The sequence below is a fragment of the Jaculus jaculus genome (assembly GCF_020740685.1).
Source record: "Jaculus jaculus isolate mJacJac1 chromosome Y unlocalized genomic scaffold, mJacJac1.mat.Y.cur SUPER_Y_unloc_3, whole genome shotgun sequence".
In the NCBI taxonomy this organism is placed as follows: domain Eukaryota; kingdom Metazoa; phylum Chordata; class Mammalia; order Rodentia; family Dipodidae; genus Jaculus; species Jaculus jaculus.
The window spans coordinates 560,924-569,330 of NW_025423388.1; the positions used below are offsets into that span (position 1 = coordinate 560,924).

General features: G+C 36.0%; 1 pseudogene; it reads right to left on the bottom strand.

Moving 5' to 3' along the window:
* Window positions 1-5,464: 5,464 nt before the first annotated feature.
* Window positions 5,465-5,578, bottom strand: LOC123457220 (annotated as a pseudogene).
* Between the last annotated feature and the right edge of the window lie 2,829 nt (window positions 5,579-8,407).

Below are 8,407 nucleotides of genomic sequence, written 5' to 3' on the forward strand. Positions count from 1 at the left end.
CATCAATGTTATTGACATACAGATTTCTTTTTTCACATTTCTTCCTGATATTTGTGTCATAAAAACGGTAACTAGTTTAAAGATATTACACAGTTTATATCTTTTTTATGTCATTTAGAGTAAATGACAAAAATAACCACAGTTTAAATGATTTTTTTTTTAAAGAGAGACAGAGAAAGGCAAAAAGAGAGAAAGAGAGGGAGGGAATGGACACACCAGGGCCCTCAGCTCCTGCTAACGACCTCAAGACATGTGTGGTGCGTTGTGGTGCATGATCAAGATTGCATGCTTGCATCACTGTGCATCTGGGTACATGGGACCTGGAGATTCAAATAGTAGTTCTTAGGCTTCATAGAGAGCACCTTAACTACAAAGCCATCTCTTCAGCCTGAAAATAATTTTTTGATAGAATTTTCTATATTTCAGCACTGAAGGAAACTCTTACCTTTGCTTTAACAAAGATTTTCTTTAGCCAATTCAGTCTTGGTAACATTTAAAAATCTACAGTTTTCTAATACTTCCTTATCCTTGATAAGCTTGAAGTGCACAGAGGTTTGTGTTTATTGGTTGTGTACACTGAATTATTTTTCTTATACAGACTAACAGTTTGTTAAATAGCTCTTTGTATTAATAAATATCTCATGTTTACATGTTGTTTATCACAAGGAAGTTCTAATTACATCATTTATTTTTGTCTCCTCATTTTCAGAGCTAGTCATTTTTTGTTTTGAATATGTTATATGAGAATAATGCATGCTTTATATTTAGGACCATTTGTTAATTTCTACAATGATATATATCTCTGTCAAAGGACTGTATTTGTGTTCATTGTTCACTTTTTCAGAATCAATGGAATTGAGAGCTAGGGAAGCTTGTTAGAGAAGAACTTGTATTTGTTTGTGTGTACTATTGGCATACATGCATTGTTTCTTCATGTATGTGATTGTAATAGAGCAAACTAGGATTATTTTAAGAAGCAATCTAGTGTTTTGCTTGGTTTTAGACAAAGGGTCTGTCCCTGTGGAAGTGAAATATACAGTTAGGTAGCTGGACTCTCTGATGAGTTCCAGAATTCCTCTTACATCTGTACCACCAGCAGTGGGAAAACCAAGATATGTGGACCCACATTGTTTTTACACATATGCAGATGATTAAGTTTTTATTCTTTGAATCCCATGAATTACACACTATCTAATGGATTTCTACACTTTTAAGAATGTTTGTTCCTTTCATAAATACTTCACTACAAAGTTTCCTGGACCTAATTCTTATTGGTTGGCTTTAAAAAAAACATTTTTTTTTTGGTACAAAATAGCATGGTTTTCATAAATTAAACTTTTGTAAATTTCTGCTTCCATTTTTCTTTGTGTCTTAATATTGCTAGTAAATTTGATGTCAATGCTTAAAAAAATCCTGTGTGATCATGATATGTAAAGAAACCAATGTAGATATGTACATCCTCAAGTTTATGATGAGTGGTAAGACATTGGCAACTTTTCGTTTGTCTCTCAGGAATATTTTACATTTTGCTGTAGAGAATGAAGTGAATATAAGTGAAATCTGAGGTAGAAGTTCAATCCTCCTTGGTGAGTTGTCTCTAGTTGGTTGCTGTAGTTGGTGGTGGTGGTTTTTGAGGTAGTGACTCACTGTATTGTAGGCTGACATGGAATTCACTATGTACTCTCAGCCTGGCCTTGCAGTCATGGCACTCCTCCGCCCTCTGCAACCCAAGTGCTGGGACTAGAGGCATGGACAACAATTACCAGATCTCAGCTCACTTTTCGGGATTCAGTAACATGCTAACTATTAACCTCTTTGTCATATAATCCATATACTTCCTGATTTTTCAATAATAAATGTGACAAAACACAGGCAATACTATTTATTCAAAATTTTGCACATTTTTTCTACTTCAAATTGACTTGATTTTGCCTCTTATTTCTCCACCACCAAATGTGGCTTTTCTAAAATGAAAAAGACAAAAGAAATGTATCCAAAGTGTGATAAGGACTATGAGGTGGGGCCAGATCATCTAAGTTCCAGTAATAAACTTTTTATTCAGCGTGCATTGACAGTTATAAGAAATTAATTCATTTAATCTCAGAGGGAGCTACTAATACTAAAATCAGCAATGGGAAATACATGGACAGGGCAGACTGGGTGAAGGATCAGAAATACTCAAACATGAGTACAATCTGGAATGAGAGATGATTACAAGTCTGTAGTTTTTTTATTATTCATTTATTTGAGAGCGACAGACACAGAGAGAAAGACAGATAGAGGGAGAGAGAGAGAATGGGCACGCCAGGGCTTCCAGCCACTGCAAACGAACTCCAGACGCGTGCGCCCCTTGTGCATCTGGCTAACGTGGGACCTGGGGAACCGAGCCTCGAACTGGGGTCCTTAGGCTTCACAGGCAAGCACTTAACCGCTAAGCCATCTCTCCAGCCCAAGTCTGTAGTTTTTGATTCTGCTTCCATAGAGACCTACTTGCTGCAAGCAATGTGAATCTTCTTATAACCTGGGGAATTATAAGTGATGGTTATTTACATGGATGTGAGGGGATATTGAGAACATCATCAGTGTCAGGGTATAAAGAAAATCATATGGGTGTTGTTTGAACATGGGCAATATGAATGAATGTATTCTCATGAATAAAAACTAACACCAAAGGGCACTGTCTTTGGGTTATCAAGTACGTTTATGCTGGCATATTTTCCAGGGTCTACTATTTCACATGACTTTTCTTGTCATGATAGAAGTGTGAGATTCTGTGTATATAGTGATGTCCAAGTCACACCTCTAGGCCATGCATGGCGATGATGAGCCTCATTGAATTATTGTAAATATGCTGTCAATGTGATGTCTACATTCAAAGGAGTATTAAAATGCCTAATAATCATTTCAGATTTCATTTTTATTAAATTAATTTTTTTCTTCATTTAATGAAAATCACTATTTAAACAGGACTAATTTCACATTACATTAATTATAAATATTTCACTAATGCACCATTTATTTCATGTTTTTGTATTAATAATTTTTAAAAATTATTTTTATTTATTTATTTGAGAGCTACAGACAGAGAGAGAAAGAGTAAGGTAGAGAGAATGGGTGTGTCAGGGCCTCCAGCCATTGCAAACGAATTCCAGATCTTTTTCGCCCCCTTGTGCATCTGGTTAACATGGGTCCTGGGGAATCGAGCCTCAAACCTGGGTTCTTAGACTTCACAGGGAAGTGCTTAACTGCTAAGCCATCTCTCCAGCCCTGTATTAATAGGTTTTGTATTTAAGATTGAATTGACTTCAAATGCTATTTAGCTTGAACATTTGAATAGTTGTGAGAGCCATGTTTCTACTTACACAGTCAATATCTCCATTTTGGACATGTGTCTGTAAAATACAAAAAAGAGGATAAAGTGGTATTACATTCACTTCATAAATGAGAAATCTTTAATCATAAGTATTCTGAATGAGAAATGGCCATCAGAGGATGACAGAGATTCTTTAATCTTTATTTTCCCATGATAGCCCAAGAGTGATTCACCTGTCTTGGTGACATCCAGGATATTTTGAGTTGCAATTTGCTTGTCACTAATAATCTTGTTATACTCTTTCTGTGTCTCTTCACTGATAATGTGGCATTTTGCTGAATTTTATGGAATAGAAGTCAGAAAATATGGCTATTAGATTCCTTTCTAAACACAAAACCCATCCTACTTTATAAACCATAGGTTGATCAAGCTTTATTTTCCCAATGGCACATCATGCTTTCTGTTCATTATCCCCTTTATATTGGTAATGTAACCCAGCAAGGACAACTTAATTGGAGATCAATTCATACATTCAGGTTTATGTCATTTTTCTAGATTTTGGAAAAATGGCATGAAAGTAATTTTGTCTCTCATATTTTTACTTCAAAAGGTAAGGAACGCTGTAAAGCACATTTGGAAATTTGTGATGATTGGATCTGAATGTGTCAATGACACTGTTTCTGTTGTGTCCCAGTCTATGTTATGGAATCTACTCTCTACTCTTTATGTAACAAAATAAATGAAAGGGGAAATCACTAAAGAGCTCACATAGTCCATGGGTTATAATATAGAGTTTCTAAAAGTTTTATAGTCAATTTCCACACATACACATAATATTCCCTGGCATTATCCCCCTTGCTCTCCCTCCTCTTAAATCTCCCTATTTTCTGAATCTCTTTTTGTGAACAACAACAAGCAAAAGAAAATACAAAGTGAAAAACTTAACATCAAGTTTGACAGAATAAAATTTAGTTCCATTATAGAAGAGATGTGACGTTCACATCAGAAAACATAAAATGATGCCACTATTTTTCTCTTGTAGAGATAGCCCCAGTCCAACATCCTTTCCTATGTTAGGTGATAATATTGAAGGCCTCCATCATACAGTGCTCAATCGTGACCTCACACATCGTCCTGATCTTCAGTGTGAGAATGAGTTTTGGACATTGTTATATTCATGGTGTGTGTGTGTGTGTGTGTGTGTGTGTGTGTGTGTGTGTGTGTAAATATGTATGTGGAGTATTCTGAGTCTTACTTGGGGGTGAGATCCTTCAATCTTTATGTGGATGTCTGTACAAGAAGAGTGGCTATAATTTTGTTTCAGCATGATTCACATAATTATGAGTTACAGAGAGGCACTGATGCAAAAATACACAGAAAGTAACCAATGAAACAGAGAATTACCTATGCTTTATAAAGTTGTGGTAAGGTTTTCTCTTCTTTTTGTTTTGTTTGTTTTTGAACTTAAGAACCCTTTCTAATCCAGGCACACCTGAAATTCAATATGTAGTCTCAGGGTGCCTAGAACTCAGTACCTCTGCCTCCATTGTGCTGGGATTAAAGGTGTGTGCCACAATGCCCACCTCAAGTTATGGTAAGGTTTTAAGACACATGTGAACACATTCCTATACCAGGTTAGATCATGAAAAAATGCATACACATCTCATAACTCATCTCCAAAGTACCAAAACATCCCCAAAACATAATCAAACTGAATACTTACACAAAACTACAAACACATCTTGATGGTTATATTGATCATAAAAATAGTGAAAATGTAATATCATTGAATTGGTTGAGACAAAATCCACTGAGAAGCAATTCACCTTTGGGACTGAGAAGAAATATGTTTTCAAGATTAGACAACAGTACCATATCTTCTACTAATTTGATATGTCTATTTTTTTATTTAAAATGTGAGACACATGAGTAGAAAAGATGGCTTAGTGGTAAAGACATTCATCTGCAAAGCCAAAGAACAGTGGTTTGATTTCCTAGGATACACTTAGGCCAAATGAAAAAGCTGGCACATGTATTTGGACTTTGCAGTAGTTGGAGTCCCTGGGATGCTAATTCTCTCTCTCTCTCTCGCTCTCTCTCTCTCTCTCTCTCTTTCTCCTCTTTCTCTCTCAAATGAATAAAAAAATTAAGTAAAATATGGACCGCTTCAAGAGTTTGTTTGCCACTCTTAAACAGGGGCCATGGTGATCTAATCTGTATCATTCCAATTTTAGTAAATTTACCACTTCAACCACCTCATCGTAAATAAAAACTGTCTCTAATTCAACATACACCAAATATCCTACTTACAAAAGTTATGAAGATTAATAATTGTAGGATGTATTGAGGTAATTTTAAGTCCAGGTGGTTAATTCCAGACACATGAGCAATTATTTGGTTGCATCACATTCAAATTAAGGTCATTTAAAATCTAACTAATGGGCAGAAGAGATGGCTTAGTGGTTAACACACTTGCCTTTGAGACCTGAGTACTCAGGTTCTATTCCCCAGTACCCTCATCAGAGAGGTGTAGAAATTGGTGCATACATCTGGAGTTTCTTTGGAGTGACTAGAGATGGTGGAGTTGCCATATTATCTTTCCCTCTTTAGTAAATAAATTAAAAAATAATAAAAGTCTTAATTGCTGAGTGCCTAAGAACAGCAGTGATATGAATGAAAGTTGGGATGACCTTACTGGAATAGATTAACTACATTAGTCATTTAATAAGGGTCTGGGTAGAACATAGTCTTCATATAATAATATTTTTTAAAAAATTATATGCAGATTAAGCTTTGATAAAAACATAGTAGATATATCCAGAAAAGGAAATATGTGGCCATTTTGTTTGTTTGCCTTAAAAATCCTATACTGGAACTGCATTAACTAATGACCCAAACTTGAAAAACTATGGCTAGATAGTGTATACTTAAAAATATATTTGTTTATATATTTTAGCAGAGTGGGTGAAAGAGATAGAGAGAGGGATGAAAGGAGAGAGAGTGAGAGAGAGAGTGATTGAGAATGGTCAAGCTAGGTCTTCCAACCATTGCAAATGAGCTCCAGATGTACCCTCTGAATACACTCTGAATCTGGCTTTGAGTGGGCACTGAGTAATTAAACTTTGGTCCTTGGGCTTTGAAGTTCCTTAACCTCTGATCCATCTCACCAGCTCTCTTTTAAAATATTTATTTACTTATTTAAAAATATTTATTTATTAGGCTGGGCATGGTAGTGCATGCCTTTAATTCCAACACTCAGGAGGAAGAAATAGGAGGACTGTTGTGAGTTAAAGGCTGTACTGAGAGTACATAGTGAATTCAAGATCAGCCCCTATTTCAAAACACTTCTCCAAAAAAAAAATGATTGATTCATTCATTCATTCATTTCAGAATGAAATATTGAGAAGGAAACAGTTAGAGAGAATTTTGTTGGACAATATTAACTCTAAATACTGACATTTTATATGAATGATCAAAGTACCTATGGGTACATTGTCAATACTGAATAAAATTGCAGTCATTTCATCAGTCCATGGATTTCCCACAAATTGTAATCAAGAACATGCAACAGCTTGAAATCATGGAGGACATAAACTGTCATGTATTGATCACATCAAATCCCATAGGACAACCTTACAATGTGATGTAAATCATAAATCCTGGGGTCTCTGTATGAGTTTGCATTAGGAGGACTTTGCCTTGCTTTTACAACTGTGAGTGAAAACAGTGTTAGTTTTTATGTCATTTGTGTTTTTATCCACTATGGTAGAGTGGGAACACACCAATGTCACTATTTAAATTCTATATTACTTAAAGAATAATTGCCAATATTCGTTGTAAACTAAAATTTGTAAGGTCATAGTTGATGTCAACGGGCTCTAATATGTTTCCTACATCTGAAAGTAAATGTCTATGCCTTTTGGCCATGCAACAATTGGGTAATCCCACAATGAGAACCATGTGAGAAAAGGGTTTTCCCAAACTCCATAGGCAAAATATAATCCACTTTTTCAGAGCATTTTACAAGTAGAATTCGTAACAAGTAGCAGAATTTTTTGTTGACCTCAGAAATCCATTCATGTGAAATTGAGCGCTAAACACCATTTTATATTTTGAATGTGTTATGTTCCTCATTTCTTTGCACAGAACGTTTTAAGAATGTCAAGTGGTGTAATGGTCTGTGTAAGAATATAGGTGAGCATCTTGGCTCATATGAAAAGACAATACCAACAGATCTTTGAAACCCATTATACCTACTTCTGTAATCCCCACCAAGATGACGGAACCAGACTCTTGGGGAGGTATGATATGGGTCATGGAAGGTCCACAAGTCAGTGGCATTAAAAACAATAACCTCTTCTGATTTCGGCCATATTTGAAGTGGATGACCTGGAAGTGTGAGAAACAATAAAATTCTCATGTGGTAAGATGCTTCTGTTCAACACTGGCTCAGATCAAGAGATAGTAAACAACATGGCCATGAGGCTGAAGGCACTCTACAGTTGGTTTTACATAGTCACCCACGAAGATCTGATACTCACTAAAATTGCTAAATAGATATATTAAATTCAGTGCTTTGAGTCTGTATCGGTGGCACTCTCCATCTTGCCTATAGGGAAATTATAAGAAATACATTAGGCATCCAAAATATACAACATACTACTGAATGAGTAAAAAAGGATTATACACAGTTCATATGCTGAGAGCAAAACTCGCTCTGATTGCCCTGTGCATTGTCTTCATTTACTTGACAGAGTTCTTATGCAATTATTCTGTACACTTGAATCTGTGTCAGCACAGTTCACTTTGGGGGAGCAGATTGTGTGTGAAACACATCTAGCAGAGAGGAGTGTCTGTATCCCATGATGGCCTGAAGCCTTGCCCTTTAATGGAGACAGCCAAACCTTGCCTCATACATTGGATTCTAGGTGCAGGTGCATTGGGGAATGACAGCCACACTCCTCATGCTGAGGATCAGACTGGAATTTTTTTGATGTATTATTTATTTGTTTCTTCAGGAGACAAAAAGAGGCAGATACAGAGAAAGAGAGAATAGGCATGCCAGGGCCTCCAACCACTGCAAGGGAACTCTAG